The following is a 10413-nucleotide window of genomic DNA, read 5'->3' as shown; positions in this document are numbered from 1 at the left end:
GGAAAGGGGGGGAAGGCAAAATTTTTTAATCAACAGCAGCTAGCACCCGGAAATTTTCAGAAATTGAAGAGTTTAACATGGTCATATGTTTGACTAAATACCAAAAACATGATATAAAAAACAAAGAAAAATAAGCAGTTTGAAATTTTCATATTTACATTAACTAGTTTCATAAGTTCATTAAATTGGTATTGCATCATTTTTTGGAATTTGCAAAAACAGGGTCATGTGACATATGAAATTGAACATCTAAATGAGCTCTATTCAAAAATGAAAATTTAAAACCCCCTTTCCCTTCCGAAAGAGGAGGTTGGGGTCATTAAGTACAACAATTAACATTTCTAAGATGGTAAGATGGTATTTTCGCATATCAAATGAAATTCCATAAAGCGAACATTTTAGATATAAAATTTACGTCCCCCAAAAATAAGATGGGTGGGGTCATTGAGTGCAAAAAATAAATTGTCTTCTAAGGTAAGGTTGTCGTATATCAAATGAAAGGTCATAATGTGTAGATTTCGAATATTAAATTCCTGTCCCCATAAAATGAGTTGGATGGGGTTATTAAGTGCAAAAATCAAACTTTCTAGAAGATGGTGTTGTCGCATATCAAATGAAAGGCCATCAAGTCTACATTACAGGTATCGTACTTCCGATCTCAAACATTTAGGTGGATAGGGTCATCAAGTGTCGCATATCAAATGAAAGGTCGTAAAGGGAAAGACCTTTCAATTGTTTTGCAAACAGTCGAGATACTAGTTTGTATAGTTTTTTCTTATGTTATGATTGTGGTGTTATCCCACTGTCTCAGGGTAGGCGAGGGTCAGTCTTTAACCGTATGTACCTGTCCCAAGTCAGGAGTTTGTAATTAAGTGGTTGTCGTTTGTTGCTGTATGTCATATTTATTGTTCGCTTACTGTTTTGTACATTAATCAGATCGTTTGTTTTCTCGTTTGACGTTGATGAAATACTTACTGGATCGATAACACTGGTATAACGTTTTATTATCTGAATAATATTGAAGTTGATTTGAATAGAGTTTAACCATGTCACTTGTATGCAGATAAACATAAAGCAAAATGTTAACAATATCCTATTTAGCAGTATGTTACTATTCTACTACCACGTTTAATAAAACTTCTATGTCCTGTTACCCTTATTCATATTCATGGTCGTTTCTGACACTACTTTAAGATTAACCTAGTAAATTCAAATATTCAATTGTAAAGAATGGCATGTGAAATTTTATTTTTCGAACAGCAGACACTGTCTAGTGTCAACGTTTGGGGATTCAAATGGCTAAATGCATCCCATTACATATGTCATTCAAATATAAGGGTGGTATTTAACGAGATATCATATAATTTTTTAAGAACTGCAAAGCTATATTGATGGATATAGGGAAGATGGAATAATTATCCGTATCAGTAGAAAAATGTTATATTGAATTTTGGAACTGAGATCACGAATTTTATCAAAATTAAGGCAACAGTAGTTTACACACGTTTAAATCGTTTAAATTGACCAGAAAGAGTCGAATCAAGGCAACAACAACAAAAAACCTGAGGAAATCGCACGTACTCCGAAAGGAGCGAGACCGGGTGCATCGACATATAACATATAACGCGCGTAACGTATTAGTTGAGATATGCATACTCTTTATAAAATGGAGCAGAATGGCATGTTACTGCTGAGAAACGGAAAGTTGACAATTGGAAAGTTGAAATCATCATATCTATCATAGCTTGTAATATAAAGTCGTCCATTTATGTCAATATCGTGGAAAAGATCAAGATATGAAGCAGACCTTCTAGTTTTGGTTATCTCAAGTTCACTGGAATATATGAAATGCAAACACTCACAGAAATGTGAGTTTTTTCCATTACATTGCCAGTTCTTTTTTGACTTTAATATGAGTTTGAATCTCCTTTTGGTATCTTTCGCTTCTCTTTTATTGAGTGACAGGACATTATCACGATATCTGAAAGTGAAATTACAGAAATATGTTTTTTTCTTTTTTTCTTTGTGAAGGTTCTGTATGAATCAATCCACCAAACTCAACAAATATTTTGTTGATTAAAAAGTTCAGCATCATTGGAATCATTGTGAAACTGTCAAAACTTTTTTTTAAAAGCCAACCTAGCAATTACTGGGATGAACAATTGCATATAAAAGGAATAATAGCGGAGCAGGGTATCGCTACTTGTTTCTGGTTAATGCTGATATGCCCATGTTACATCGTCTCATTATTGTATGGAGTATCCCTGAAATCTGAAACTTTGCATTTGAAATAATTAAACTATGAAAGTGCACTGTGTTGCGATTTCTACTAGTCTTTACCTTGGAACCTTTGCAGAGAATTACAGTAAACATAACGTTTGTAACAGTCAAGGTTTTATTGCTACCAGTTGATTTCCTGTTCTGCAAAATATGCTCCAATTATACATTCCATACATATTGTAAAGAGTTTTTTTGGCTTACTAGTATATAGATTCAAAAACTCGAATACGTGTCTACACAAATTTTGCAGCATCGTCCGATTTCACTGTTTATAATGTCGGTTAATCACTGGTAGGACTGAAAATGACTTTAATCGATAAAAAAGCATAAATTCTCTCAAAGAATGAAAAGAAGGAAAAGTTCTTGAAACAAATGGATGATACAAAACAGACGAAACAGCATTCAGAGATGAAACATTAGATTTTGTAGTGACCGGACGTTTTTCCGATTAAGGTCAAGGATCAGTAAATGACCAGTCCATAGATTTTTTTAAAATTTAGAATTCAATTAGATATTGAAAATATACATCAGAAAATTAAAAAAAAAGTATATGTCACCGACTTCGTTTTCGAGAAAAAGCCATTTTTAAAATGGTCCGAGAGGGTACTAAATTACATTGAATATATAGGGAAAATCCTTATTTTTCTTCTACTCTTTTCGGTTTCCTGTATAAATCACGAGATTCACTCCATAGAATTTTTTTTTAAAATGATGATTTCTTCCTCTATGTCTAACAAATAAGATGATGTGAAAAAAATATATGGTCACCGACTTCGTTTTCCCTCTAGAAACGACGCAACCTCATCATTTTGAAAAAAAAACATCAAAAATCGTGACGTCTTCATTTTTATTACATAACGTCAAGTTATCATGGTATGAATTTCAAAGTTCTTGGTGTTGATTACGCATGATGATTATGTGTTTTGTATTGATAGGTTCTTTTTATCATAAGGGTCTGGATAGAGGGTCCTTCATTTATTTTTTTTTGATTTTGTACTACCAGTATTGTATTCTTTATTCTTTATATTTAAGCACCTCATCATTCTCTATTCTTTTATTTTTTTTTGCCTGTTATTCTGCAGTTTTTGCCTTTTATTCTGTATTCCGTAAACCCCAGTCAGACCCTCTTTTATGGACACGTATTTCAAATTAAATTATAACTGTTACAGTTGTAAAAAATGTGATACGTTCATTATCAATAATAATGTTTAAAACAATTACTAATTCAGAAGAAAATACTTTGTAAGTACATGAACGCAAAAATAATAACATAAAAATAGAAATCATCCCAATGTCTTGACTCAAAAAAAGATGTTATATAATTATTTTATCTTTTGTGACTCTGGCTTTTTCAAAAAAAGAAGTTCCGATAGGAGATTGGCAACACCATCAGACCCCTCACGTTCGTAAGACTGTGAAACATATTCCACTGAGAATAAGTGTGGTGCCTGTGCCACTTTCTCAGTGGGAAGCGACACATGTTCTACTAGTTGTTGTAATGCTTGAACATCTCCAACGGCAATATGTGCGTCGTATTTGACACCAAGAATGTCAAATACTAGGCTCTCCTGGTTATAACCTTTACCCGTTTGTTTCCTCTCTGGTAGCACAGTTTTCAGCAAAGATAGCGAGTCAACAGAACCCTTACATTTTTGTTCAAAACTATCAAAGAAAGAATTATTCTCCATGGAATAAACTAAAACTCTCGAATAAACAGCTTTGCATTGTGTCAGGTAACCAATTAATAAAATCTCTTAGACTATCTTGCAGGTCATCTGTTTGCATTATTTCTCCGTTCCGATATAAGATTTGGCCACTTTTTGAAAAACCGGTAACTTTACAAGCGGAACATTTGATAGCTTCTTTTGGTACTATATAACGACAGAAAGTGTTCTGCTCATATGCTGCTGCAATTTGTATTATGTCTGTACAGTCGTCTGTTTTACAAAGATTATACAATTGTTTAATAGAATTTTACATCGCATATATCGACAAATATTATCATCAATGAATTTTCTACAAATTATTGAAAGAGTGTCATGTGGTTATTAATACATCTGCAAGTTAACAAGTAAAACACGCATACAAACTGACATCTTTGATAATTTCTTTTCGTTCTGTATAAAATTTATTGTATAAATAAAAACGTTAAAGATTACTCCAAAAGCGAGCACGTATATGCTCGAAGTATATATAGAATCAGTACACGATACACAAAATGCAACAACATAGTGGGGGTATAGTATTAACATGAAACTATACTAAACTAAGGCTTTTATCAATGTGAACTTCAATAAAAATGGAAGATACATTAGGAACGGGAAGATAAGAATATAGTGCATCAAATACAACACCCTCTGCATAATTTGACTAGTGATTTTTTTGTTTATTACCAACAACACCGAGATAATACAACGATTAACTTAAGGGTCTATATGAAGTGTGTCTCCTTAACTTCTGTATTCTTTAATTAATTTTAATGGCAAATTTCTTTAATTTTGAATATAACGCTTATTCTGTTTAATCCTCAATAAATGATTTTATTGTACAATTCTTCTAATATTGCATGATTGCTTTATTCTGTACATGGTTCATGTCTTTAACCACTACACTTGTATATTAACTTATTATTTTATTTTCCATTGTTATTCTTTATACTTTTGCGAACCATTCTTCTCTATCCTTTATTTATTTTTTGGCTCTTTTCTCTATTCAATTTTCAATTCGCCATTATCTTTTATTCTGCAAACCCCCTTTTAAATCTTATTATATGTGACAATAAATTAATGTGCATCAGAGAGCAACGTACTGTATTTGACACCAATAAATATAAAAACAAGGTGATGTGGTCTGATTACCATTGAAACAACTATCCACCAAAGTTCACATGATGTGGATATAAACAATTACAGACTATCGTAGACAACGGACTTAAAAAAGACAAAAAACTTATGTCGTTTGGTCGGCTATAAAAAGCCCCGATTTTAAAAATGTGAATAAATCCAAACAAGAAAACTAACGGCCTTATGTTTAACAAAACAATTTATATTAATGAAGCTCTTGAAAAGCGTATCAACCCTAAAAAAAAGCAACCACACACAGACTGAAACATGACTGAAAATTTTGTCTTTAACATGTTAAATTCCATCTGCACAAATGCACAACATGCACATCATCAGATGTCTTTTCCTTTTCTATTTTTTGTGGCCTGGTGTTATTGTCTGGTTGCTGTATTACTGAAGTACTTTTTTCATTTTACTTTGGGTACTGAAGGTGTGTGTGCATATTTTTTTAGTAGATACACACACATGTATATATTAGTAGTTTGATATCGACATGATCGATAGAATCTCGTTCTTAACCTTCAAGTTGTATGAGTGAAATAGAATTGAGAATAGATGCGAAACCGTAGCTCTTAGGTCCTTATGTTATTTTTTAGATAGATGGTCCGCAAAAAGTCAAAAAAATAACACAAGGACCTAAGAGCTACGGTTCCGCAGCTAAATTTAGAACAGTTCTATTCTATATTTGAGATGCAACTTTCAGGCTACAAATTTTTATTTGTTTCCAGTTATTTTTTTAACCATTGATATATCAATTACCTTGAGGAAATAACAATACTAATCAGTACTAAGAAAATTCTTTTAGGATTCACTGGATGTTCTTTTATTAGGAAAAATATACCATGTATAACACATCAAACCATATACTATTTATACATGTATCTATTTAAGGATTTGTGTTCTATTTTTAGCTTCGAAAACTTTCCACAAAATTGCGGACGTGAAAGAAAACACCATTACAAAAAATCGTTAGAAAACAAAATAGCGATGAATCTCTTTAACGTTTTGTTTATCATCATGTGTTATATTAGTCTTAACAATTGTGATGTATAAATATTAAATGATTGTTGCAATCGTAAAGAGGGTTAATGTTAATTTAAAATCGTTTTGTGTCATCTGTTTCAAGACTGACTGACGCAGCTGAGAATTGTATGTGGTTCATTCCCTTTTCTGGAATTAGAAAATATTTTTACTTGTTTCGACTGGTGTGGTAATTTTCAAAATAGGGGATATCTTACCAAGACTAAAAGTTTAGTATTAATGTCCCAAACTTGCATCCCCTTCTTCTTATTTTCTGCTGGACGATATCTTTTCCCAGTGAATATAGGGTTTCTGTAGGGACGTTTTCTAACATACTACATATAGAATACTTCCGAGATCACACTGTTTTTCCTCATCACAATTATGTAGAAATAGTGGTGAGCTACAGTTTTTACACTGTTTTAACTGGTCGGCGAGATATCCAAGCTCAAACGTTACCACCCTACCTCCCTGACGCAAGTCAAGTTCCCTATTTTCATTTTGAAGATAGTCTTCTTGACTATATTCATATTAATTTTCAAAATTCTGTAGCATTTCTTCATCTTCAATTTTAGCAAACAATTTCATTCTCCTGGAAGTAACATACTTTCCATCAAATTTAACGTTGTCTCGTCAGAAAGTCGCCGGTTGCAACATTGCTAAATCTGGTGAATGGGACGTAACTCGTACAAAACGTCGCAACATTTCGCGGAATCCGCTAGATGGCGTTCATTTACTGTAACTTGACCTTAACATTAATGTGACGAGTACCAATTTTGCCGTCGTATACATATCAGATTACGTCCAGTAGTATGCGAGATGTGCGTTGTTCTATAGACAGTGATCTAGTGTAGTTTAGACGGATTTATAAAAGTTTTTCCAAACTTGTTTCCGAATCCCATATTTGAATTTCATGCAAGTTTGTAATACTTTATTGTTGTAATTTTTCATTAATAAATACTGTTTAAACTAAGCCTTTCATGCCTTCAACCAAGAGAAACCAGACTAGTCTCTGTTAGAAACCATTTCTGTGTTGACATGAGTTATCATTGATGTGGATATATTCATAAAGTAACTCTTTAACCTCGAATTGTTCGAAATACTAAGGCTTTTCTACACCATGAATATATTACCTTAGCTGTATTTGGCAAATACTTTCGGAATTAGTGGTCCTCAATGCTCTACAACTTCGTACTTTATTTGGCCTTTTTAAAAACATTTGCGATTCGAGCGTCACTGAAGAGTGTTTTGAAGATGAGACGCGCGTCTGACGTACGGAATTGTAAGCCTAGTATCTTTAATGAGTTTTTACTTGCTACAAAACATTTTCTTCCTACTTCTAATATTTTCCGAGTAAGTTGTATATACATTTCCGATGTTCATTTTTTTTATTTTCATAATATTAATTATAATCTATTCAAATAAAACTGCTAAACTTAGAATCAAAAATGAATAAATTGAATTTAAATATTACAATTCAAGGCAACATCAGGCCAATTTGGAACTTTTCTTGCTACACATTCAATAGTTATGCAAGATTTATACTATATGATAGCAATACAGAACTGTTTCCATAATACAACATTTAGGTTAATATAAGCTCATCATAGATACCAGGATTTAAAAAAAATGTGTACGCCAGACGCGCGTTTCGTCTACAAAGTCTCATCAGTGACGCTCGAGTCAGTCAAAATGGTTATAAAGGCCAAATACAGCACGACGTGTAAGAGCATTGAGAAATCATACCATAACGTGTTTTATATTTAGCGTGTAGCAGTATCACATAAATGATTAATAATCTCAAATTCCAATTAAGGAAATGGCAAATATATATACGAATATCAAACCAATAGTAATAACAAGAAAACATATGAAATATGAATTTTTAAACGACAAAATTTCATAATTTAAAAATGAAATGTAAGGTTTTCTATCTAACTTAAATATTGAATGCGAACTAAGCGGAAAGAAGTGGGATGAAAAAGGGAAACAACGGAGTGTCTCTTTGGAATTCCGACGCTTAAAAGTTAATTGGAAATAAGACAGACAGTAATAAATAATCATGATGACTCGTTCCTGGTATTGAGTTGCGTCTTACAATAATTATCAATGGCGGATCCTGAACTTTTCATAAGGGGGGGGGGGGGGGGCTCCAGTCATGCTTCAGTGATTCCCTATATAATCAGGGCCCCCTGGATCCGCCAATGATTATAGGCAAAATTGAAAAATTCAAGTAATTTCGTTTACGGATGTCATTATGATTTGGTTGATCGTGATAACATATCCGGGTCACAGATGAACTTTGATATGTTCAATTTATCAACTATCCCGGATCTTTTGACTTATCCAAATTTATGACAATTGTCCGGCAGAAAAATTGCATTTGAAATTCTGTAAATATACTCTTGATTTCCTTCGACAGCAACAACTATAACTGTTAAGTCTGAAAAAGTCAGACTTTCTTTATATTTCAATACTGCTGAACGAATGCAGTTAATATTTCTACTACTTGACAGATAGTGCCTTTCAAGAATCTAAATGTCCTCAATGCTCTTCAACTTCGTACTTTATTTGACCTTATTTTATCTTTTTTTATTCGAGCGTCTGGCGTACAAAATTTAAATCCTGGTATCTACGATGAGTTTATCATATTTGTCTTCATGGAATGTCACTGTATATTTATTCAACAAAGCCTTGGACAGACAAAGCCTTGATGCAAAAGAGAGCTCGTAATCTTTTTTTACAAGATTATAATTTCATGATAGTAGTAAACTGAGCTGTTATGTACTGTTTAAATATAAATGTAACTGAGAAAAAATGTTTATCTTTAATTCACAGTGTTGATATTAGAAAAAAGATTTACAAGATTACGTGTAGACTCTTTTAAAGTTAAAAAGGGTCGATATCAGGGTATTCCTCGTCACGATATATAGACCTTGTCCCAGATGATCCAGTTGTGAATTAAAGATGAATTGCATTTTCTTTGGAATTGTTCTTCGCTAAAAAAAGGATAGAAGTACATTATTACTGTGTGCTAGAAAATATTGTGCTAACTTTATAAGTTGACTGCTATTAGAATCTGTTAATTTTGACTGAGACTACTTTAACGTTATAGAACTCTCAGATTTTGAAAATAAGGATAACTTATTTGCATGAACTTTACTTTAAAAGCAAAAAATGAAAAAATAGTATAATTCATACCATTGTCTATGATTATTTTTATGTTTTTCAGAGTCCTGGGACAATTTATGCTAGAAGCTGCATAATGTAAGTATCATTTTTTTCTTCGAATCCAAATAAATCACCTTTACACCGTGCTCATAATTTTCAACAGTAAACATAGTATACATGTCGTTAGAGCACATGCCCTTGGTGATTCTTGCATGTAGTTGACTGATTAGTATACTTTTCATTTGACATCCGCAACGACGACTATATAATATATTTGTAAACATGTTTGCATGCATGTTGTGTAAAGTTTAATCATTTATATATATATAATGATTATTTTTAGCAACCGCCCTTGGTGACTCCTGTATCTGGATAGTTATAATATTTGTTTTTGTGTGTGTGTGATATGAAATGTCCATCATCGATGACTTTTTCAGTAGTAGGCTTACAAACCGTAACCGATGGTAATGACGGGAAGGACATTAGAAAATCATATTGTTTTAGAGCGATCCGAAATTATTCCTCAACTAACTCAAAATGAATAATCATTAGGGAAGATAAAACACTGCAGTTTGAATAATACATTTAGGGTAGAGAACCATATTAATTAAATTGATCTGGAAGATGGAGAAGCGACACACAAAAATAGGTCTCCTTGTTTAGTATTATAGATATATATTGTATGTATGTGTCTATGTATATCTATATATTTTTTCATTTCATTAGGGATTTCTTTCATACTTTTATAATAGATATAATACTGCTTCAACAGTTTAAAAAAAATCTTTATTGGACATGTTCAAAATAAAAAAAAACATCTTTCATTGAAACTAACTATATTCACCCTACGTAAGAATATTACAACGATATAAAAAAAAAATAAGGAGATATCGCCAATGAGACAACAATCCACCAAAGTTCAAATGAAGTGGATGTAAGCAATTATAGGAAACCGTATGGCATTCAACAATGCCGAGAAAAACCCATACCGTATAGTCGGCTATAAAAGGCCCCGACATGAAAAATATGAAAGTATTCGACTGAGAAAACTAACGGCCTAATTTATAACAAAACATTTAAGAAAAACAAATATGACAGA

Source organism: Mytilus californianus, unplaced genomic scaffold, assembly GCF_021869535.1.
Source record: "Mytilus californianus isolate M0D057914Y unplaced genomic scaffold, xbMytCali1.0.p SCAF_5, whole genome shotgun sequence".
In the NCBI taxonomy this organism is placed as follows: Eukaryota; Metazoa; Mollusca; class Bivalvia; order Mytilida; family Mytilidae; genus Mytilus; species Mytilus californianus.
Note: the sequence above shows the minus strand (reverse complement) of the source record.